Source organism: Nerophis ophidion, linkage group LG08, assembly GCF_033978795.1.
Source record: "Nerophis ophidion isolate RoL-2023_Sa linkage group LG08, RoL_Noph_v1.0, whole genome shotgun sequence".
NCBI classification, from domain to species: domain Eukaryota; kingdom Metazoa; phylum Chordata; class Actinopteri; order Syngnathiformes; family Syngnathidae; genus Nerophis; species Nerophis ophidion.
In genome coordinates, this window is record NC_084618.1 from 73355812 (window position 1) to 73380583 (window position 24772).

At 40.3% G+C, this 24772-nt stretch overlaps 1 long non-coding RNA gene across 1 annotated transcript in view; it reads right to left on the reverse strand.

Moving 5' to 3' along the window:
• Positions 1–16089, reverse strand: part of LOC133558370 (uncharacterized) — a 32274-nt gene extending 16185 nt beyond the window's left edge. Inside the window, exons 1-3 of the long non-coding RNA XR_009807939.1 lie at positions 15884–16089; positions 15647–15735; positions 10495–10601 (exon numbers count right to left, since the gene is read on the reverse strand). This is a non-coding gene — a long non-coding RNA (uncharacterized LOC133558370). The remainder of the gene's footprint in view (positions 1–10494; positions 10602–15646; positions 15736–15883) is intronic.
• Between the last annotated feature and the right edge of the window lie 8683 nt (positions 16090–24772).

A 24772-nucleotide genomic window follows, 5' to 3' on the forward strand; every position in this document is an offset into this window, starting at 1 on the left:
CTCTCAAACCTACATGTACCTTTAAGCAATAATGGCGTCTTCACAAATGTGTAAGTTACCCATGCCTTGGGCACTAATACACCCCCATACCATCACAGATGCTGGCTTTTAAACTTTGCGCCTAGAACAGAACAGATTGTTCTTTTCCACAACATCCACAGTCTCCAAAAACGATTTGAAATGTGGACTCGTCAGATCAGAGAACAGTTTTCCACTTTGCATCAGTCCATCTTAGATGAGCTCGGGCCCAGCGAAGCACAGCGGCGTTTTTGGGTGTTGTTGATGTATGGCTTTGCATAGAAGAGTTTTAACTTGCACTTACAGATGTAGCGACAAACTGTAGACGGTGGTTTTCTGAAGTGTTCCTGAGCCCAAGTGGTGATATCCTTTATACACTGCTTTTTGGTGCAGTACTGCCTGAGGGGTCAAAGATCAGTAATATCATCGCTTACGTGCAGTGATTTCTCCAGATTCTCTGAACCTTTTGATGATATCACGGACCGTAGATTGTGAAATCCCTTGCAATAGCTGTTTGAGAAATGTTGTTCTTAAACTGTTGGACAATTTGCTCACGCATTCGTTCACAAAGTGGTGGCCCTCGCCCCGTCCTCGTTTGTGAATGACTGAGCTTTCTTGGAAGCTGCTTTTTTATACCCAATCATGTCACCCAACTCTTCCAACTTAGCCTGTTCCAAATGAGTGTTTGATGAGCATTCCTCAACTTTCTCAGTCTTTTTTGCCACTTGTGCCACCTACTTTGAAACATGTTACAGGCATCAAATTTCAAATGAGCTAATATTTGCAAAAAATAACAAAGTTTACCAGTTCGAACATTAAATATCTTGTCCTTGCAGTCTATTCAAATGAATATAAGTTGAAAAGGACTTGCAAAGCATTGTATTGTTTTTATTTACTCTTTACACAACATGGCCAACTTCACTGGTTTGTGATTAAATAGTTCCAAATGAGACAGAAATCTTCCATGTTTGATTCTGTCTCAGGCATTCAATGTCTGTTATGAAATATTTTGTCGAACTATTCCTTATGTGTTGCGTATGATACAAGGGTACATAAGGACAACAATCTTGTGCTGTCTCATTAGAGATTGCTTCATTTAACCGCAACTGTCTCAATCAGCAATTTCATGGAGTTTGTCTTTCTGTGACTTTCTCCTTCTTGTTATGAGCAAAACTCCCCATTAGGGGTCTGGTGTTTGTTTTTCACACGTGTGGCCGCTCCACGCTCTGACTGGCCGAGCCCAGAGTGTGTACAGGAAAGGCGATTGAGACACACATGAAGCATTAGCTGGTGTCATGAGGAAATTAAAGGCCAGATCGCCTTCTTAATCAAAACACAAGCTTTGTGTTCAGGAGGAATTAGGTGGACAGCTGCTGTGTTGCTGCCTGCCTTGCTGCCACTTCCCATCTCGCGCGCTCTTTCTCATCTTAACACCGTTTTCCAGCCACTTTACACACAGGCCGTGTCCCTCCTCTGTTCCCGCTTCAGCCCTTTTCACACAGCCAGAACTGCACCCCCTCGCCCGCTTTCCATCCCGCTAAAAGAGGGGACAACTTCTCGCCTTCTCAGGTACCGACAGTGTGTTAGATTACGTTGAGTTCAATGCAAATATATATTTAATATGGACCTAGACTTTCGGTGAATTTTGCTTGTGGCGCCGTTTTGGTCTTTATTATTACCTATTTATCATTATTATTATTGAACTCCAAAAAGACCCCAACCCCACTCTAAACATAGTCACCACTCCTCATACACACACGGGTAATATTACTTCAAGGGTGTCCAAACATTTTTCCAGAGAGGACCACATACAGAAAAGTTGAAGGCTCTAGGGTCCACTTCGTACTTTTTTTGTACAAAACTCAAAACCAGTGAAGTTGGCACGTTGTGTAAAAGGTAAATAAAAACACAATACAATGTTTTGCAAATCCTTTTCAACCTATATTTGATTGAATTGACTGCAAAGACAATATACTTAACTGGTACACTTTTTTGTCAAATATTAGCTCATTTGGAATTTGATGCCAGCAACATGTTTCAAACAAGCTGGCACAAGGGGCAAAAAAGACTGAGAAAGTTAAGTAATGCTCATCAAACACTTATTTGGAACATCCCACAGGTGAACAGGCTAATTGGGAACAGGTGGGTGCCATGATTGGGTATAAAAGCAGCTTCCATGAAATGCTCAGTCATTCACAAACAAGGATGGGGCGAGGGTCACCACTTTGTGAACATATGCGTGAGCAAATTGTCAAACAGATTAAGAACAACATTTTGCATGTCCTCCCCGTGAATGCGTGGGTTCCCTCCGGGCACTCCGGCTTCCTCCCACCTCCAAAGACATGCACCTGGGGATAGGTTGATTGGCAACACTAAATTGGCCCTAGTGTGTGAATGTGAGTGTGAATGTTGTCCGTCTATCTGTGTTGGCCCTGCGATGTGGTGGCGACTTGTCCAGGGTGTACCCCGCCTTCCGCCCAATTGTAGCTGAGATAGGCGCCAGCGCCCCCCCGCGACCCCAATAGGGAATAAGCGGTAGAAAATGGATGGATGGATGGATTTCTCAACGAGCTATTGCAAGGAATTTTGAGATTTTACCATCTACGGTCATAATAAATTCAAAAGGATCAGAGAATCTGGAGATATCACTGCAAGTAAGCGATGATATTACGAACCTTTAATCACTCAGGCGGTACTGCATCAAAAACCAACATCAGTATGTAAAGGATATCACCACATGGGCTCTGGAACCCTTCAGAAAACAACAGTCAGTAACTACAGTTCGTCGCTACATCTGTAAGTGCAAGTTAAAACTCTACTATGCAAAGCGAAGGCCATTTATCAACTACACCCAGAAATGCGGCCGGCTTCGCTGGGCCCGAGCTCATCTAAGATGAACTGATGCAAAGTGGAAAAGTGTTCTGTGGTCTGACGAGTCCACATTTCAAATTCTTTTTGGAAACTGTGGACGTTGTGTCCTCCGGAACAAAGAGGAAAAGAACCATCCGGATTGTTACAGGCGTAAAGTTCAAAAGCCAGCATCTGTGATGGTATGGGGGTGTATTAGTGCCCAAGGCATGGGTAACTTACACATCTGTGAAGGCACCATTAATGCTGAAAGGTACATACAGGTTTTGGAGCAACATTTGTTGCCATCCAAGCAACGTTATCATGGACGCCCTTGCTTACTTCAGCAAGACAATGCCAAAACACGTGTTACAACAGCGTGGCTTCAAAGTAAAAAAGTGTGTGTACTAGACTGGCCTGCCTGTAGTCCAGACTTGTCTCCCATTAAAAATTTGTGGCACCAAATGAAGCCTAAAATACCACAAGGGAGACCCCGGATTGTTGAACAACTTGAGTTGTACATCAAGCAAGAATGGGAATATTTCCAGCAGAAAAGCTTCAAAAATTGGTCTCCTCCGTTCCCAAATGTTTACTGAGTGTTGTTGAAAGGAAAGGCCATGTAACACAGTGGTAAAAATGCCCCTGTGCCAACTTTTTTTGCAATGTGTTGCTGTCAATAAATTCTAAGTTATTAATTATTTGTATTCTGTCTTTAATTACGAAGTACACAACGTGCCAACTTCACTGGTTTTGGGTTTTGTAGTATTTTAGTATCAATATTACACTCGGCTTGAGCACACTCAAAATCTTACTGTATCTTACAAGAAATGTGTACACATGTTCATCAAACACCAAGTAGAAGACGCACAGGTCAACGGCCATTTAGGTGTTCAGGTTTCATTTTGGGGGATACTGGGCTGGTTCCATATTTCCTTTTTTTTTGTGTTATGTTTTCTAATCAAAAACGTGTTTATTTTGTCTGTAGAAGGTGTCACGGGCCAAGAAAAGCTGAGCTTCGTGCCACAAATTGCCATATTTCAGACATCCCTGGTTTATATGCATGTGAAACAAATTATTGACTTAATTTACCCTATTTCCGCACTATAAGCGCACCTAAAAACCTCAAATTTTCTCGAAAGCTGACAGTGCGCCTTATAATCCGGTGCGCCTTATATATGATAAATGGTAAATGGGTTGTACTTGTATAGCGCTTTTCTACCCCTTTTTAAGGAGCCTAAAGCGCTTTGACAGTATTTCCACATTCGCCCATTCACACACACATTCACACACTGATGGCGGGAGCTGCCATGCAAGGCGCTCACCAGGACCCATCAGGAGCAAGGGTGAAGTGTCTTGCCCGAGGACACAACGGACGTGACTAGGATGGTACAAGGTGGGGATTGAACCAGTAACCCTCAGATTGCTGGCACAGCCACTCTACCAACTTCGCCACGCCGTCCCAATATTGGACCAATATTGGGCCACAACAGGTTTCGCAACTACGATAAGCAGCGGCCGACTTCGTTTTCCCCCAAAGAAGAAGAAGTACTCTTCTTCTTCTACGGCAGGGGTGCCCATTACGTCGATCGCGATCGACTGGTCGATCTCGGAGGGTGTGTCAGTCGATCTCAAGCCAGGCATTAAAAAATAGACATAAAAATGAGCAATCATCAATCATACCAAGACTTCACTTTAGTCAGTTGTTTGACATTCTCGGCACCCGAGGATCTTGTGAGATGACGCTGGCTGCTGCGAGCTCATATTTAAGAAAAAAATCACTAACAGGGCGGACGCAGAGAAACACATTTTATTTCTAGAGACTCCGTACCTACTGTCAAAACTCTAAAGACCGACTGCACAGTTCCTGTCTTCACCATAAAAGACCTGTTTCATCCTGCCTGTGCTAACAAAATAAGAGTCTCAGAAAGCTAGCGTGCACAAGCTAGCAAGCTACGGAGTTTGATGCCAATGTATTTCTCCCCCGCCCTCAGCGACCGCTTTCTCACTTGCTTGCCCACCCGCACACTCACTGACGTCACTCACCTGCTGCCAGACATTAAAGGGCCACCCACATATGCTACTCTCATAACAAAGTGTTTAAAAACGAGTATGCAAGTTGGACAAATGAGATGCCAAATCCAACCACTTTTTAATGTGGTATTGGACAGAAAGGAGGACTTTTTTTTTCCTCCATTTGAAAATGCGGACGTTATCAGCACCACTGTCTAATTCCAATCAATGCAAGTCATCAGAATCAAATACACCAACTTATATTCTTGTCTTCATGAAAGAAAGGAATCTATGTGTGTTAAACATGCTTGTATTATCATTAAACACCATTAACTTGTTAACAAAAATGTCTCTTTCATAAATAAATAAATATAAATTATAAATAGGAATGAGGTAGATCTCCTCGACTTGGTCAATTGAAAAGTAGCTCGCCTGCAGAAAAAGTGTGAGTGCCCCTGTTCTACGGTAAGCAGCCGCCAGCCTCAATTTTCCCCCTTAGGAGAAGAAGCGCGCGGTGCATGCTGGGATATATGACTGCGGGAGGCGTGCCGTTTCTGTGTGTTTAAGTAAAGACCCCAAAATGGCTCCTATTAAGAGACACGCTTACGACGCAGAGTTTAAACTCAAGGCGGTCAGTCACACAGTAGAAGACGGGAATAGAGCAGCAGCGAGAGATCCATCCATCCATCCATCATCTTCCGCTTATCCGAGGTCGGGTCGCGGGGGCAGCAGCCTAAGCAGGGAAGCCCAGACTTCCCTATCTCCAGCCACTTCGTCTAGCTCTTCCCGGGGGATCCCGAGGCGTTCCCAGGCCAGCCGGGAGACATAGTCTTTCCAACGTGTCCTGGGTCTTCCCCGTGGCCTCCTACCAGCTGGACGTGCCCTAAACACATCCCTAGGGAGGCGTGAGAAGCTCTGCCATCCGGGAGGAGCTCAACGTAAAGCCGCTGCTCCTCCACATCGAGAGGAGCCAGATGAGGTGGTTCGGGCATCTGGTCAGGATGCCACCCGAACGAGCAGCGAGAGAATTTAACATTAACAGCAGCGACATTGACTCGTTTAATGACGACTTCGACGAGACGTTGGATGTCGTATTCGCCCAACTGTTTAATTCGGACACTGAAGAAGAACAATTTGAGGGATTCTTGGATGAGGAATAACTTAATAAAGTGAGCTTTAGATGTTTATTTTGTGTGTTGTGTTGTGTGTGACATTATCGCTTGAGCAAGGTTGAGTTATTGATATATTATTGCTTTGCACTATTTCGAGTGTTAGTATATTGTGATTGCACTAATGTTTGATTTACCGTAACAGTATCAGACTGTTTTTTACGTGTTTATTGAATCGGGGAAAATAATAAAACAGCTGTTTCTTCATTTTTGGAGTGAACGGTGTTGTCAAAACGCTGGTTTGTAAAGTTTGACTGACCTATCTGACTGTTTTGTTGACATTCCCTTTAGCGCAGCTCCATCTAAAGGATGCATAACGTAACCCCAGCCTCTACTGTAGCATCTATTCTATGCGCCTTATAATGCAGTGCGCCTTATATATGAACAGTTTTAAAATAGGCCATTCATTGAAGGTGCGTCTTATAATCCGGTGCACCTTATAGTGAGGAAAATACGGTAGTTAAAAATAACTTTTTAAACATGTTTGCATGCAGCATGCATCTTGTAATGTGTTCAAGATTTTGTGTGGAAAAAACTTTTATAAGGTTTCTAACTAAAAAAAAAAAAAAAGGGAATAATATATCTTGATGATGTGATTGTAAACCAGTTCTTTTTCCTATGTATACACTTATTGATCGTTCATTGTATCTGGCGTTCTTCCCAACGTGAGAACCCGGAAGCACAGTACATGGTGCACTCCATCATCAGAAAACTCATAATATTTACATGTTTATGTCTTAGTTTTATTAATAATTATTTTTTTGTGGGTAGTGAAGTGAAGTGAAGTGAAGTGAATTATATTTATATAGCGCTTTTTCTCTAGTGACTCAAAGATAGTGAAACCCAATATCTAATTTTTACATTCAAACTAGTGTGGGTGGGTGGCACTGGTAGCAGGTGGGTAAAGTGTCTTGCCCAAGGACACAACGGCAGTGACTAGGATGGCGGAAGCGGGGATGGAACCTGCAACCCTCAAGTTGGCCCGCTCTACCAACCGAGCTATACCGCCCGTAAAATAGTCTCAAACCCCTTAAATTATTTGGTGTTGTTTTCATTTTTTTAAAGTATTTTTTCTACAATTTAATGACAAAAAATTTAACATGACGTAACCAAAATGTATGTTTTAATAATTATACAATATTATATATCTGTCATTTGTCCCTTTTCTTCATAGTGTGAGGTAGAGATGATCTGATTTGTGTTGGCCTATAATTAGTGGATGTTAAGTATCATAATTATACATCATTACTGAAATCACTATTACTTGTGCATCTACTAGCGGTTAAGCCTCCTCTGTCTTTAAAGACAAATGACGTCTCTGTTTCGAACTTTAATCAAGGTCAATGAACGCACCACATGTATGTACTATGACAAGCAAAGGTGAAATCTAAACATAATTTGTCCGGTGCTGCCAAAAAAAATGTTTTCGTCTTGGTTCCCAAATATTGGTGCTGTGTGTGAAAGCTTAAAGGTACATTAGGACAGGACAGGACAGGATAGGATAGGATAAGATAGGACAGGATAAGATAGGATAGGATAAGATAGGACAGGATAAGATAGGACAGGATAAGATAGGATAGGATAAGATAGGACAGGATAGGATAGGATAGGATAGGATAGGATAGACTTCTATTCACCTCACAATGGGGAAATTACATTGCTGCATTGCAGGTTTTTACATACAGTAACAGAAGCATAGCATAATTAAAAACAAAAAAATTGTAATAAATAGTACGCATTGCTCTATAATGTGTATAGATAGAAGATAACATGATGACGTCTGTTCTGAGTGAACATCGAAGTGGGCATGATAGGGTGAGTGACAGCCCTAAACACTGATTATTAATACTCGGGCAGGATTTATTTTTTGATTACATAATCAATCAATCAATCAATGTTTACTTATATAGCCCTAAATCACTAGTGTCTCAAAGGGCTGCACAAACCACCACGACATCCTCGGTAGGCCCACATAAGGGCAAGGAAAACTCACACCCAGTGGGACATCGGTGACAATAATGACCCAGTGGGACGTCGGTGACAATGATGACTATGAGAACCTTGGAGAGGAGGAAAGCAATGGATGTCGAGCGGGTCTAACATGATACTGTGAAAGTTCAATCCACAATGGATCCAACACAGTCGCGAGAGTCCAGTCAAAAGCGGATCCAACACAGCAGCGAGAGTCCCGTTCACAGCGGAGCCAGCAGGAAACCATCCCAAGCGGAGGCGGATCAGCAGCGCAGAGATGTCCCCAGCCGATATTGTGAAAAGTAAAGAGAGTTTTAAAAAAAGGTGTTCTGTTAAACCACTAATGGTAACCTAAGCTCACCAATGGTGTTCTTGTTAAAATTTTTGGTTTGAAAAATGTACATATGAGCAAGTTGCAAAAAGCCCCTTTAAATGGAGTGCTTTTTGGTGTTTTGGCGAGACCTGGTGGTCACAAATAGTAATAAAATTAAGGGCATGGCACGCAAAGTTGAATGATGCGGACACGTTTGTTACTGGATACTTTCTAATACGTTTTTGCCTTAGAGACTTTGTATGTAATATCCAACTATAATTATTTAATACTTGTTTATATTGACACGTTTAGTGTTTTAGACTATAATACTGTTGAAATGAGGATACTTATTAGGGGTGTGGGAAAAAATTGGTTCGAATTTGAATCGCGATTCTCACGTTGTGCGATTCAGAATCGATTCTCATTTTTAATTTAAATCGAGTTTTTTTTTTTAATCGATCCAACAAAACAATACTCAGCAATACCATAACAATGCAATCCATTCCAAAACCAAACCTGACCCAGCAACACTCAGAACTGCAATAAACAGAGCAATTGAGAGGAGACACAAACACGACACAGAACAAACCAAAAGTAGTGAAACTAAAATGAATATTATCAACAACAGTATCAATATTAGTTATAATTTCAGCATAGCAGTGATTAAAAATCTCTCATTGACATTATCATTAGACATTTATACAAATAAAAAAAAAAGAACAATAGTGTCACAGTGGCTTACACTTGCATTGCATCTCATAAGCTTGACAACACACTGTCCAATATTTTCACAAAGATACAATAAGTCATATTTTTGGTTCGTTTAATAGTTAAAACAAATTTACATTATTGCAAACAGTTGATAAAACATTGTCTTTTACAATTATAAAAGCTTTTTACAAAAATCTACTACTCTGCTAGCATGTCAGCAGACTGGGGTAGATCCTGCTGAAATCCTATGTATTGAATGAATAGAGGATCCTTTTAAATCGGGAAAAAAATCGTTTTTGAATCGAGAATCGTGTTGAATTGAAAAAAAAAAAAAATCGATTCTGAACCGAATCGTGACCCCAAGAATCGATATTGAATCGAATCGTGGGACACCCAAAGATTCACAGCCCTAATACTTATTATGCATGTCTCGCTTGTGTGCTATTGTGGGCTTTGCTGTTGTGTAGCTGCGAGCTCAGAGTACCCCGCAGCCTACCACGTTTACATGTTATTAAATGATTTGATTGAGTTACTGTCTAGAAGTTTGGGGAAATACATATAGGACGAACATCCAACCACTATTCATAATGCAAAAAAGGGCCATCAGACTGATACATAACACAGGACCCCGAGAACACACTAATGGATTATTTATAAAAACATTTGATTTAAAACTACCAGATCTCATCCAACTCAAGACTGCCCAAATGATTTATAAAGCAAGTAAACATTTACTTCCAACAGGGTTACAGAGAAGATTTTTACAAAGAGAAGGGAATTATAATTTAAGAGGAGAACTACTTTTTAAGATCCAATATTGTAGAACAACGCAGAAACGAAAGAGTATAACAATAGCAGGGGTTAAAATATGGAACTGTTTAAAGGATGAAATAAAACACAGCACCAACATAAACCAGTTTAAAAAGCTTTTTAAATCATTTATCATTAGTAAATATAAGAAAGAAGAGCAAACATTGTTTTAGAAAGACAATAATATATAATATGTATATAAATACAATTTATGATTTCATAATTATACATATAGGTTATAATAAAATGTATATATTACCACTTTATATGGAATTTAAATAAATTGTGTATATATAATATATATATATATATATATATATAAGTGTACAAATGTATATGTTTGATTTAAATGTTAAACTGTGTATATGAGATGTGTGCTACATATATGTTGCTTATATATTGTTTGAAAAAAAAAAAAAAAGTAATATAAGTGAAGCATGTTTTAGATTTGATATATTTTGAACCTTGTGATGGGGTAGGTTTATATAAGCGTTGCTTCAACCTACACCCTTTCGGCTCAATCATTGCTGAAATGAGTGGGGGTTTTTTTTCTTTTTTTGTTGTTGTTCTTTGTTTTATGTGAAGATTGCCGAAATAAATAAAATAAATAAATAAATAAAAAATACAAGAAAAGCTCAAGCTTACCTGCTTATTGCAGGACATGTAGATGGTCACTGTCTGTCCAGCTTTGCACGTTTTTTGCGCGATGCGTTGGCTTATGATACTCCTGAAGGCAGAAAACGGCCTGGTTTCTGTGTAAAAGGCACAACTGAATAAATACCGGATGTTCCGTGTTGTAGTGGATTCTGTATAAAAGTAAACAGGGTATAAAGGCAGGCTGTATGGTGTTACGTCACCCATGCCGCTGTTTAGTAGGATCTGTGTGATACTACCTCTAAAGATGGAAAACGGATATGTTTTTTGTTAAGTATGGACCACTACTGTACATAAAATGCAATTTTCCTGCCTACACTATAAAGGCAGATTTGATTTTGGTGAAGAAGGGTAGTAAGATTGTAAGATGTGTGTGTTTGTGAGAAGGGGGGGGGGGGGGGGGGGGCACAACAGATGGTGCGCCACGCTGCGAAAGACATCGGCTGCCATGGGTGGGAGTAGGAGGGGGGAGGCTTAGGGGCGTAGGGGGGCAAGTGGGGGCAGATAAATGAAAGTGGTAAGAGGGGGGCTTACTTTTTTCCCCCCATAGTGCCAGCGGGGATGATGATGATGACGAGTGTGTGTGTTTGTCTATGTGCATACCTCCATGTGTGCAGATAGACAGCCACATAGTCTCATCGACACACACACACACACACACACACACACACACACACACACACACACACACACACCTGCACACAGCTAGTGGGAGAAAAAAAGCGGCAATGCTGGAAATTACTTTTAACCCAGTTGTTGTGATGAACAACAAATTGGGATGGTCACGTCACATTAATCAGCCTGCGGCCAAATGAACATGTGTGAAGGAAACGTAATCACTCAATGAACGTGTTAATACATGTGCTCACCCCCGACTGCAAACTTACTTCCCAGCACTCACATCACTCAGCCCCATCCTGCACACCTTTTTGCCCACTAGGACAAAACCGACGAACCCATCGTCACTGGCATCTTTTTAGATGAGCTGAATACCGTGCTTTATGCCACTCATATTGTACCGTATTTGAGTAAGATATTGTTTTTGCCTAATTCCGTATTGTTGAAATCGTTCTAAAATCGAATTGTACTGTCTAGATATGGGGTTGCCAACCCGTGGCTCGAGAGCTGCTCTTTAGCGCTGGCCTAAAGGCTCTCTGGAGCTTTTTCAAAAATGTATGGAAAAATGGAAAGAAATGAGGGGAAAAATATATATATATTTTTTAATGTTTTTTGTAGGAGGGCAAACATGATACAAAGCTCTCTAATTGTTAGAAATCAGTGATTAGAGACTATTTGGCGAGCGCCGTTTTGTCCTACTAATTTGGGCAGTCCTTGAACTCACCGTAGTACTCACATGTACAACTTTGTCCGACTTTCTAAGACGTGTTTTATGCCACTCCTTTTTTTGTCTCATTTGGTCCACCGAACTTTTAATGTTGTGCATGAATGCACAAAAGGTGAGCTTTGTTGATATTATTGACTTGTACGCAGTGCTAATCAGGCATATTTGGTCAGTGCATTACTGCAAGCTAATCAATGCTAACATGCTATTTAGGCTAGCTGTATGTACATATTGCATCATTATGTCTCGTGTGTAGGTATATTTCAGCTCATTTAATTTCCTTTTAATTCCTCTTAATTCAATTCATATTTTCATGTCTCATTACACATTATCTGTATGTAATATTGGCTGCATTTCTGAAAGTTGTTGGTGTTCCATGTTGTTCCAGACCACAGCAAACGTTACCCAGCTTGCAAAGATTGTGATAAATCCATTAGAAAAAGACAGCCTGCCGTTTCCTTAAACCTGGACACACATCTATACCTTTGGACATTCTAAGCTAGTCATTTCCAGGAGTTACCTCACCCTCTGAGAAGCCTCCATTTTACTGGTGATTTCGAATGCTGTAGAAATGTGTAGAATAAATATTCCATTTTAACATTTCTGTCAACAAAGATTTGCGTCAGCCTGTGACACATAGTCATATTGATAGTTGGCTAATATAGCTAATATAGACACAGTTACATAATGTGTGTGTCTTTATTATAACACTTACACAAGGCTTTTGATTTTTTGCGGCTCCAAACAGATTTTTTTTTTCTGTATTTTCGGTCTATTATGGCTCTTTCAACATTTTTGGTTGCCGACCCCTGGTCAAGATGAGCCAAACATTGATCTTATATTTCACTTCTTATATGCTCTTAGTGATCCTAACCCAGCAGGCACAAGACATTTATACATTGTTGATTATACATATACACACGTCCTTTAATGCTGACTTTGAATCAACGTTGCAAAATAGTTGTATTTTTAAATTGAGGTCCTACAATGAATGGATCCACGTTGTTGGTTGAAAAATGACCACATTTCAAAGGTCAAATCAACGTCACAACCTGACATTGAATAAACGTTGTCAAAAAGTATGTTTTTTTCAACGTTGAATTTGTCTTGTAGACCAGTGGTTCTCAAACTTTTTTCAGTGATGTACCCCCTGTGAACATGTTTTTAATTCAAGTACCCTCTAATCAGAGCAAAGCATTTTTGATTGAAAAAAGAGATAAAGAAGTAAAATACAGCACTATGTCATCAGTTTCTGATTTATTAAATTGTATAACAGTGCAAATATTGCTCATTTGTAGTGGTCTTTTTTTAACTATTTGGAAAAAAAATATATAAAAATAACTTAAAACTTGTTGAAAAATAAACAAGTGATTCAATTATAAATACAGATTTCTACACATAGAAGTAATCGTCAATTTAAAGTGCCCTCTTTGGGGTTGTAATAGAGATCCATCTGGATTCATCAACTTCATTCTAAACAATTTCTTCACAGAAAAAATAAATCTTTAACGTCAATATTTATGGAACATGTCCACAAAAAATCTAACTGAATATTGCATTTTTGCATTTTTTTTTTTCACAGTTTATGAACTTACATTCGTATTTTGTTGAAGTATTATTTGATAAATATATTTATAAGGATTTTTGAATTGTTGCTATTTTTAGAATATTTTAAAAAATCTCACGTACCCCTTGGCATACCTTCAAGTACCCCATGGGGTATGCGTACCTCCATTTGACAACCACTGTTGTAGAATATTAGTTGGGATATGACCAAAATTCAATGGTCATATCAAGGTCAGAACCCAACATTGATTAAACGTTGTCAAAAAGCATGTTGTTCCAACGTCATATTCAAATTGCTAAACGTCAGGACCTAATTCAACAAGTTCTCAACTTTATTTTAATGTCTTGTGCCTACTGGGAAGATTGTTCTTGAATGGAATTGTAACATGCCAGATGAGCTAATATTGTCCTGAAATCGAACGTTAAACAAAGATCTAACATTCAATTTCAACGCTCTTGATGATCCAAAGATTGAATAATTCGATTCAAGAATATTTTAAATGAGCCAAATATGGTCCTTAAAATCAAATTATATATTTCTACATTAGTTTAAGATTGTAAAATCGTATTGTTATAGTTTATACCAGGTGTGACCAAAGTGCGGCCCTGGAACCATTTCTAGGCAGCAGCAACAATTTTAACAGCCTGTGGCACATTCTAAAGAATATTATAATTACATAAATGAAAACTAACACTTAATCAAAATACATGTTGTTTTGAGTTATTGACATATTAAAAGCTCCAGTTACTCTAATAATCCACTATGAAATATTTTTGGGGAAAATATTGCATATTTTGCCTGTTTGCTCTAAAAAAATGTTTTCTTTGACAAAAAGGACACTAAATGGACAAACAAAAAACATACAAGAATAATAGAAACTTATAATTGACAAGTAGATCTGAAGTTGATGTAGGGATTTAAGTGCTGAAAGTAATAAAAAAAAATGAATAACTTATTTATAGCACTTTTATGAGTGGAGCCCTTTTGGATTCCTGATAATTTATTGGGATATTTTTTTTTAGAAAGTGTCATTGCTCAAACATTAATAATGCATTAAAATCAATTTTATGAATTGTTGACCAATTCAAGATTTCAATTACTTCACATCAAATTTTAAACTTTTTTTTGTTTGACGAAATGCATAAAATGGGGCATAAAACATAAAAACATGTGATAACTTTCCATCGACAGATCTTTAGTTGATCTAGGGATTTAACTGTGAATAATAAAAAATACAAATAAAAATATACAGTGTATATGACTTATTTCTGACATTTTTCTGACTAAGACTCTTCCAGGGCCCCCAGGACTAAACTTGAGGGTTTTGGTTTCTAAAATAAAAAACATCTATTGTTACAGTTTGCCACTTTTAATTTTTTTTTACTGTAAAATCTATGCTCATTGTTTTTAAAGTACACTACTGTAAATCTAAAAAAGTTACTACTTATATTTTTAAAAGAAAATTTCGGCGACTGAGCTGCCACTATTTCACCGTAAAACCTACTGATTATTTTTTACAGCTCTTTGATTGCTAAATTTCAAAGTGTTAAAAATGTTAATGCTAATTAGTAGTATACATATGGCCTAACCAATGTAAATTAGCATCGAGCTAACGCATTTCGAAAAGCAGAGCCTTGCTTTTGAGCTCTTTCTATCAGGCACGCATGCTTTGTTGGCATAGACAATTAACAAGAGGCAGTCCGCTACAAATATGCTTGTTTGCCGTGCAACCGGATGTGATGTCACCGGCAACAAAGGTATCAAAATATGATACCGCTTGATATTTAAGTATCTGGAATTTGCTCAGTAGTTACAAAAGTAATATAAGTAATAAACGTAATTACATTTTATTATAATAGATAAGTCGAATATTGGCCTAGATTTTAACCAAATTAAATTGTGGTATATGTGAACAATTATAGGCCTACTCACAATACAGCAATTGTGACATAATTGCTATATTAGAAAAAAAATTACTTTGCTTTGAAGGACAAAGCGCTTAAATTGGGACACAGCCAGCATATTTCTATCATTTAGCGTTTCAGACATACGACACACACACACAAACACACACACACACACACACACGCACACACACACACACAGGCCAGCACACGCCAATAAACACACCAGCCCAGTTGGTATATATGGTGCTGCCTACTGAACAGATGTTGTGGAATTTCCGATGCAAAAACCCCTCAATCCAACACACAAGCATACATATGAACACGTACCCCCCCTAGCTGGCCCCGCCATCAACATGCCATGTGGCGCTCCATTCCCTCTGGCATTCCAACTCGGGCAACTCCGCCACGTCTGGCAACTGGAATAGAGGAAAGCACATCCAGTGTCAAATCCAACGTATTAGGACAATGAAGCGTCCCTTTTGCTTTTTTGAAGCATTAAACTGAACTATTTGCAGGTGCGCCTCGTATACGGTACATAATCATATCAGTAGGAGCGAACACAACCTGTCACACTGTTAGTCTGCACATGCCACGCTGCCAATCCACTTGGGAACGCCGGCGGAATCCCAGTTACCATGGAGATGTCCAAGCTGTAATAGAATATCAACTTGAGAGAGATTAATTCAGGGGGAAAGAGTTTATTTATTCATCCTGTTGATGCCCTTCCTCATTCGCTCTGATGTTTGGCATCCATCCCCTTGCACTTCCTCTCTTAGTCAACGGTGCACCAATTGAAGGCAGATAACAGAATTAAAGGAGGCACACCTGCATAAGCAAGAACAAAAAAAGTTCAGTTTTGATTTGAAACTGTCAGAAATATCAGCCTGTTTATAACCTCTGCCAAGCATGTTAAGTTATCATCACCTTTTCTTTGTTACTTTTACATTTCTGGTGCAGGGCTGGGTAAAAGTGCTGACCTAGGATTTTTTTTGTGTATAATATGTATACAAAAATATTATATACATGAAAAATCTCACATTAGAGCTTTATCGCTGAAAGTGTTTTGATTTTTTTTTGGGCTTATGTAAAAAATATACATATTTCACAGAAAGTGAAAATGAAAACTAAATAACCACAAAAGGCACTTCATAAGAAAGAAACGAAAGTAATTAGTTTAATTTTATTTTATTTTTACAAAACGTTAACTTTTGTTTTACGACAAAAAGGGACGGCGTGGCGCAGTGGAAGAGTGGCCTTGCCCAATCCGAGGGTCCCCGGTTCAATCCCCACCTAGTACCAACCTCGTCACGTCCGTTTTGTCCTTGAGCAAGACACTTCACCCTTGCTCCTGATGGATGCTGGTTAGCGCCTTGCATGGCAGCTCCCTCCATCAGTGTGTGAATGTGTGTGTGAATGGGTAAATGTGGAAGTAGTGTCAAAGCGCTTTGAGTACCTTGAAGGTAGAAAAGCGCTATACAAGTACAACCCATTTATCATTTATTACTTGTCCAGGGTGTACCCCGCCTTCCGCCCGATTGTAGCTGAGATAGGCGCCAGCGCCCCCCGCGACCCCGAAAGGGAATAAGCGGTAGGAAATGGATGGATGGGGATAGATAACATATGAGTGAGAGCAGACTTGGGCAAGTTAAGGCCCGGGGGCCGCATGTGGCCTGAAAAACTTTTAAATCTGTCCCGCCGGACATTCCCAAATAATTTTTTTAGATCTTTAAGCTGGAAACTGTAGCTGCCATGATAGTGTGCAGTGATGTTTTCAAATGACCGTAAGTCTTGAACTATTCAAAGTATTTCAATAGTTGGAATCTACGCTTTTGCATGATATACTAGTTACTCAATCAATCAATCAATCAATGTTTATTTATATAGCCCCAAATCACAAATGTCTCAAAGGACTGCACAAATCATTACGACTACAACATCCTCGGAAGAACCCACAAAAAGGCAAGGAAAACTCACACCCAGTGGGCAGGGAGAATTCACATCCAGTGGGACGCCAGTGACAATGCTGACTATGAGAAACCTTGGAGAGGACCTCAGATGTGGGCAACCCCCCCCCTCTAGGGGACCGAAAGCAATGGATGTCGAGCGGGTCTAACATGATGCTGTGAAAGTTCAATCCATAGTGGCTCCAACACAGCTGCGAGAGTTCAGTTCAAAGCGGATCCAAGACAGCAGCGAGAGTCCCGTCCACAGGAGACCATCTCAAGCGGAGGCGGATCAGCAGTGTAGAGATGTCCCCAATCGATACAGGCGAGCGGTCCCGACGAGCGGTCCATCCTGGGTCTCGACTCTGGACAGCCAGTACTTCATCCATGGTCATCGGACGGGACCCCCTCCACAAGGGAGGGGGGGACATAGGAGAAAGAAAAGAAGCGGCAGATCAACTGGTCTAAAAAGGAGGTCTATTTAAAGGCTAGAGTATACAGATGAGTTTTAAGGTGAGACTTAAATGCTTCTACTGAGGTAGCATCTCGAACTGTTACCGGGAGGGCATTCCAGAGTACTGGAGCCCAAACGGAAAACGCTCTATAGCCCGCAGACTTTTTTTGGGCTTTGGGAATCACTAATAAGCCGGAGTCCTTTGAACGCAGATTTCTTGCCGGGACATATGGTACAATACAATCGGCAAGATAGGCTGGAGCTAGACCGTGTAGTATTTTATACGTAATTAGTAAAACCTTAAAGTCACATCTTAAGTGCACAGGAAGCCAGTGCAGGTGAGCCAGTACAGGCGTAATGTGATCAAACTTTCTTGTTCTTGTCAAAAGTCTAGCAGCCGCATTTTGTACTATGGTCGTCTAAGTCACAGCAGCTTAGACGAGGCACCAAGCAGCGTGGGCGTGGTTTGTTTCCACAGAGTGTTTCCAGAGCGGCCAGCATGAAATGCGCTTGTCAGGGACAGACGCGGAAGGAGATTTTTACAACAAAGTTCTAAAAGTTAGTGATATATCAGATACAGTATGTTGAATTGAATTGAATTGAAATATTTATTTCAAACCTGCACAGTACAACTAAACACAGTTTTGTTTTGTTTTTTTACATGTTGGCAAATATATTTATGTAAGGCTTGAAAAGGGGTTGGATGAAGCAGCTGCTTATAATAACCCAACCCCTCTCACTTATTCCACATTTAACATAAACAGTATAATACAAGAACAATATGTTAAATTGTAGGTAGGTTTTTTTTCAACCTTGACGTTCATATTTTGCTGTGTTTGAGGCATTTTTTTTGCGTTTCACTTGATTGTGAAATATGTCGATCAAGAGGGGGTGTGGCGTTCATATGTCGTCAATATTCAGTGTTTTATCGTTCATAGTTAATATTGTAAATTCTCTATTTCCATGTACATTCTGGGTGTCTCATTCAGTAAAAAAAATTAAAATTCCATTCCGTTTTTTGAGGCGGTCTGTTGTAACGTTTTTAACATTCAATCAGACGTTATTGTGAGGTTTTGTTCTAGTGTTCTCCTAAAAAGACACATTTTCTTCTCTAAATTTGGACCCCAAGTCAAAATAATTGCCCAGGCCTGAGTTAAGGTGTGAGAATGTTATATAAAACCTACATCCTCTACTAGTGCAGTGGACCCACAATCAAAACTAATATTCAAAAAACATGGTAAAGGCACACATTTTCAATCAGGCTTTTTGCTGATTAATTTAATCTCTTTTTAGGTTATTCATTATTATTAAGTTTTTCATACATTATTTTCTATGTCATTTATTGCTATTATGATTACTGTTATTATTACTGTTTAATGGTTGTATTTATTTATTCATATTACTTTTACATAATTTTTTGGGATGACGATAATTTGAAGTTATGGCGTTTTGCGGTCAGTAATGCTGTGTGTGTGTGTGTGTGTGTGTGTGTGTGTGTGTGCGTGCATGTGTTTTTTAAAAACTGGTTGTAAAACAATTTGTGACTGATAGAGACATGATTATTCATTGTATAGAAGGAAAAATACACCAATATTTCAAGAATGCATTTCTTATACATTATTAACATTATACCGTATATTCTGGACCATAGGGCTCACCGGATTATTAGGGGCACTGCCGATGAGAGGCTCTATTCAGGTCTTTTTTTCATACAAAAGGTGTTAAAGGGGTCATATTGTGATTTTTTTCTAAAAAAAAAAATGGGCTGACAATCCATCCACTTGTACTGATACTTCTACCTTAACTACTGTGACTTATTGTGCAACTTATTGTCTTGTAATTAATGCACATCAGAGCTGTTCAAATGTTTGTATTTTTTGTATTTAGTGTATTAGATTTTGCAACTAGTGTTTGGATCCCACTGTACGCAATATCTGAAGAGCATGGATAAAGAGCATTTCACTGTGGCGTACTCTGCATGTGACGAATAAAACTTTGAACCTTCAATCGGTGCCGCTTAAAAGTCATACTAAAACATTTTGACAGATTTTTGAGTGCCATGTGTATTGTTCTTTATTTTTAATAAAACATTTAAAGATTTGTTGTTGTTTACTGGCATCCTGTTGCAGTCTACACGTATCTCTCATGTGTGACTGCCATCTACTGGTCACACCTATCATTACACCATTTACCAAATACAATTGCTTTGACGTCCGGTAAGCACAACCGGAATTATTCTGTATATTAGGCGCACTGTCATTTTTGTAGGATCTTTTATCATTTAGCCTTGGCGCAGGTTCGCTCTCAACTGAGAGTCATTCTAGCAAATTATTAGCAATGCTCTCAGTGTGATGGAGTGCAAGTACACCTCTGCCAGCTCCAACCACAATATCAAAAATGTTACATTTATCATTAATAAGCATTATATTTGCAGAGGCAAAAATGTTGATATCCCCTCACTGCAAAAACTGAAATCTAAGTAAGATTAAATACCTCAAATAAGGGTGATATTTGCTTATTTTCTGTCTGATAAGATAATTCTTCTCGCTGAGCAGATTTTATGTTAGAGTGTTTTACTTGTTTTAAGGGTTTTGGTCTCAATAAGATATTACTGCTCGTTGCCTAGATTTTATGACCTATATTGAGTAAAACATGCTTGAAACTAGGATATCAAGTGTTGCTAAGCTGTGGCATCAATAATGACAAGTATAAAACTATTTTTTTAATTTCTTATTTCAAGCATGTAAAAAAAATCATGATGACAGCCAAATGGACTTTGCTGTTTTATTTTAAATGAAACAATAGAAAATACGTACTCATATAGTAGTACAGTTGTTATCAGTGAAAATATACTTATTTTAAGGCATTTTTGGGTTCATTGAGGTTAGCTGACTTGACTTTTTTGGAAAGTCTTGACAAGCCAAATTTTCTTGTCCTATTGGCAGATAATTTTGCTTGGTTCAAATAAAATACCCCTCATTTCTGTAATTTTTTTTCTTGTATTTGAAAACTGACTTTTTGCAGTGCTGGATCCTACTAAATCAGGGATGTCCAAAGTGCGGCCTGGGGGCCATTTGCGGCCAGCAGCTAATTGTTTACCGGCCCGCCACACATTCTGGAAATGCTATTGCAAAAATAAAAAAGAACATTAAAAATATTGGAATGAGGTGAAATCTATCGAGAAAAAGTTGCAATGTTGACACAAAGCTGCCATGCAGGCTGTTTTTTTTTCTTTTGTCTGTATTTTACCATGTAAAACCATCTTTACCATGAATTGATTAACGTGGACCCCGACTTAAACAAGTGGTCAATTGTACGGAATATGTACTGTACTGTGCAATCTACTAGTTACAAGTTTCAATCAATCAATTATTTATTATTTTATTTTTTTGCCATTGCTCAAAAAAAAATAATGACCAAAAAATCCATGTTATAATGAATTATTTTCAAAGCTCCAATTAGTTCAAATATTTAACTTTAAAATGTTTTATGTGGTAAATGTTGCACATATTGTGTAGTTGCCATATAAAAACAAAGTTTTCTTTGACAAAATAGCACAAAACAAACAAAATAATAGTTTAAACGTAAAATTGACAGATATATCTGAAGTTCATCTCGTAACGTAAGTGTTGAAAGTAAAAAAAAAAAACAACAACTTATAAAATAGAGATTATCGGTCCTGCTAGACACCGACCTCTATTTGATAATACAACTGTAACATTTGACAACCAAATAGTTAAACAAGGTGACTCGGTAAAAAGTCTGGGTATTAACTTCGACCCAACTCTCTCCTTTGAGTCACACATTAAAAGCGTTGCTAAAACGGCCTTCTTTCATCTCCGTAATATCGCAAAAATTCGCTCCATTTTGTCCACTAAAGACGCTGAGATCATTATCCATGCGTTTGTTACGTCTCGTCTTGATTACTGTAACGTATTATTTTTGGGTCTCCCCATGTCTAGCATTAAAAGATTACAGTTGGTACAAAATGCGGCTGGTAGACTTTTGACAAGAACAAGAAAGTTTGATCACATTACGCCTGTACTGGCTCACCTGCACTGGCTTCCTGTGCACTTAAGATGTGACTTTAAGGTTTTACTACTTACGTATAAAATACTACACGGTCTAGCTCCATCCTATCGTGCCCACATTTGAGGTCCTCTCCAAAGTTTCTCATAGTCATCATTGTCACTGGCGTCAAATTGGGTGTGAGTTTTCCTTGCCCTTATGTGGGCCTACCGAGGATGTCGTAGTAGTAGCGGTTTGTACAGTCCTTTCAGACATTTGTGATTAAGGGCTATATAAATAAACATTGATTGATTGATTGATTGATTGAAAAATGTATCACTTTATGAGGGGGGCACCTTTTGGATCCCAAATATATTCAGTGGTATTTTAATTATCTTTTCACTGTGATTACTCAAAAATATAAAATAATTTAAATCATTATTGATCTTAGAATTCTTCCCAATCACGCCTCTCCAGGTTTCGGGTGAAGAGAGGGGCGGAGCTTTCTGCCGATCACCACCTAGTGGTGAGTTGGCTGCGATGGTGGGGGAGGATGCCGGACAGACCTGGGAGGCCCAAACGCATTGTGAGGGTCTGCTGGGAACGTCTGGCAGAGTCTCCTGTCAGACAAAGTTTCAATTCCCACCTCCGGAGGAACTTTGAACATGTCACGAGGGAGGTGCTGGACATTGAGTCCGAGTGGACCATGTTCCGCACCTCTATTGTCGAGGCGGCAGATCGGAGCTGTGGCCGCAAGGTAGTTGGTGCCTGTCGGGGCGGCAATCCTAAAACCCCTTGGTGGACACCAGCGGTGAGGGATGCCGTCAAGCTGAAGAAGGAGTCCTATCGGGTCCTTTTGGCTCATAGGACTCCGGAGGCAGTGGACAGGTACCGACAGGCCAAGCGGTGTGCAGCTTCAGCGGTCACGGAGGCAAAAACTCGGACATGGGAGGAGTCCGGGGAAGCCATGGAAAACGACTTCCGGACGGCTTCGAAGCGATTCTGGACCACCGTCCGCCGCCTCATGAAGGGGAAGCAGTGCACTGTCAACACCGTGTATGGTGTGGATGGTGTTCTGCTGACCTCAACTGCGGATGTTGTGGATAGGTGGAAGGAATACTTCGAAGACCTCCTCAATCCCACCAACACGTCTTCCTATGAGGAAGCAGTGCCTGGGGAATCTGTGGTAGACTCTCCTTTTTCTGGGGCTGAGGTCGCTGATGTAGTTAAAAAACTCCTCGGTGGCAAGGCCCCAGGGGTGGACGAGATCCGCCCGGAGTTCCTTAAGGCTCTGGATGCTGTGGGGCTGTCTTGGTTGACAAGACTTTGCAGCATCGCGTGGACATCGGGGGCGGTACCTCTGGATTGGCAGACCGGGGTGGTGGTTCCTCTCTTTAAGAAGGGGGACCGGAGGGTGTGTTCCAACTATCGTGGGATCACACTCCTCAGCCTTCCCGGTAAGGTTTATTCAGGTGTACTGGAGAGGAGGCTACGTCGGATAGTCGAACCTCGGATTCAGGAGGAACAGTGTGGTTTTCGTCCTGGTCGTGGAACTGTGGACCAGCTCTATACTCTCGGCAGGGTTCTTGAGGGTGCATGGGAGTTTGCCCAACCAGTCTACATGTGCTTTGTGGACTTGGAGAAGGCATTCGACCGTGTCCCTCGGGAAGTCCTGTGGGGAGTGCTCAGAGAGTATGGGGTATCGGACTGTCTTATTGTGGCGGTCCGTTCCCTGTACGATCAGTGCCAGAGCTTGGTCCGCATTACCGGCAGTAAGTCGAACACATTTCCAGTGAGGGTTGGACTCCGCCAAGGCTGTCCTTTGTCACCGATTCTGTTCATAACTTTTATGGACAGAATTTCTAGGCGTAGTCAAGGCGTTGAGGGGTTCCGGTTTGGTAACCGCAGGATTAGGTCTCTGCTTTTTGCAGATGATGTGGTCCTGATGGCTTCATCTGACCGGGATCTTCAGCTCTCGCTGGATCGGTTCGCAGCCGAGTGTGAAGCAACCGGAATGAGAATCAGCACCTCCAAGTCCGAGTCCATGGTTCTCGCCCGGAAAAGGGTGGAATGCCATCTCCGGGTTGGGGAGGAGACCCTGCCCCAAGTGGAGGAGTTCAAATACCTAGGAGTCTTGTTCACGAGTGAGGGAAGAGTGGATCGTGAGATCGACAGGCGGATCGGTGCGGCGTCTTCAGTAATGCGGACGCTGTATCGATCCGTTGTGGTGAAGAAGGAGCTGAGCCGGAAGGCAAAGCTCTCAATTTACCGGTCGATCTACGTTCCCATCCTCACCTATGGTCATGAGCTTTGGGTCATGACCGAAAGGATAAGATCACGGGTACAAGCGGCCGAAATGAGTTTCCTCCGCCGTGTGGCGGGGCTCTCCCTTAGAGATAGGGTGAGAAGCTCTGCCATCCGGGAGGGACTCAAAGTAAAGCTGCTGCTCCTTCACATCGAGAGGAGCCAGATGAGGTGGTTCGGGCATCTGGTCAGGATGCCACCCGAACGCCTCCCTAGGGAGGTGTTTAGGGCACGTCCAACCGGTAGGAGGCCACGGGGAAGACCCAGGACACGTTGGGAAGACTATGTCTCCCGGCTGGCCTGGGAACGCCTCGGGATTCCCCGGGAAGAGCTAGATGAAGTGGCTGGGGAGAGGGAAGTCTGGGTTTCCCTGCTTAGGCTGTTGCCCCCGCGACCCAACCTCGGATAAGCGGAAGATGATGGATGGATGGATGGATTATTGATATTTTGTGGCTCTAATTACTAAATACTGCATATTTCAGTTTTACTATAAAAAACAAAGTTGTTTTTGACAGAAAAGCCATAAAACTTTTTTTTTTTTTTTTTAAGTTGATATTGAGATTTACTGTAAGCGTTAAATAGAAAATAAAAATACAAATGTGACTTATTTTTAACATTTTAATAACTGAGACACTTTATGGTCCCTGGTAACCCTATAGGTAAAATACATTTGTAAAAAATCCATATATTTTGTTAAGGTTTGAAAATAAAAAATATTAAAATGGCCCCCACATGTTTTGATTT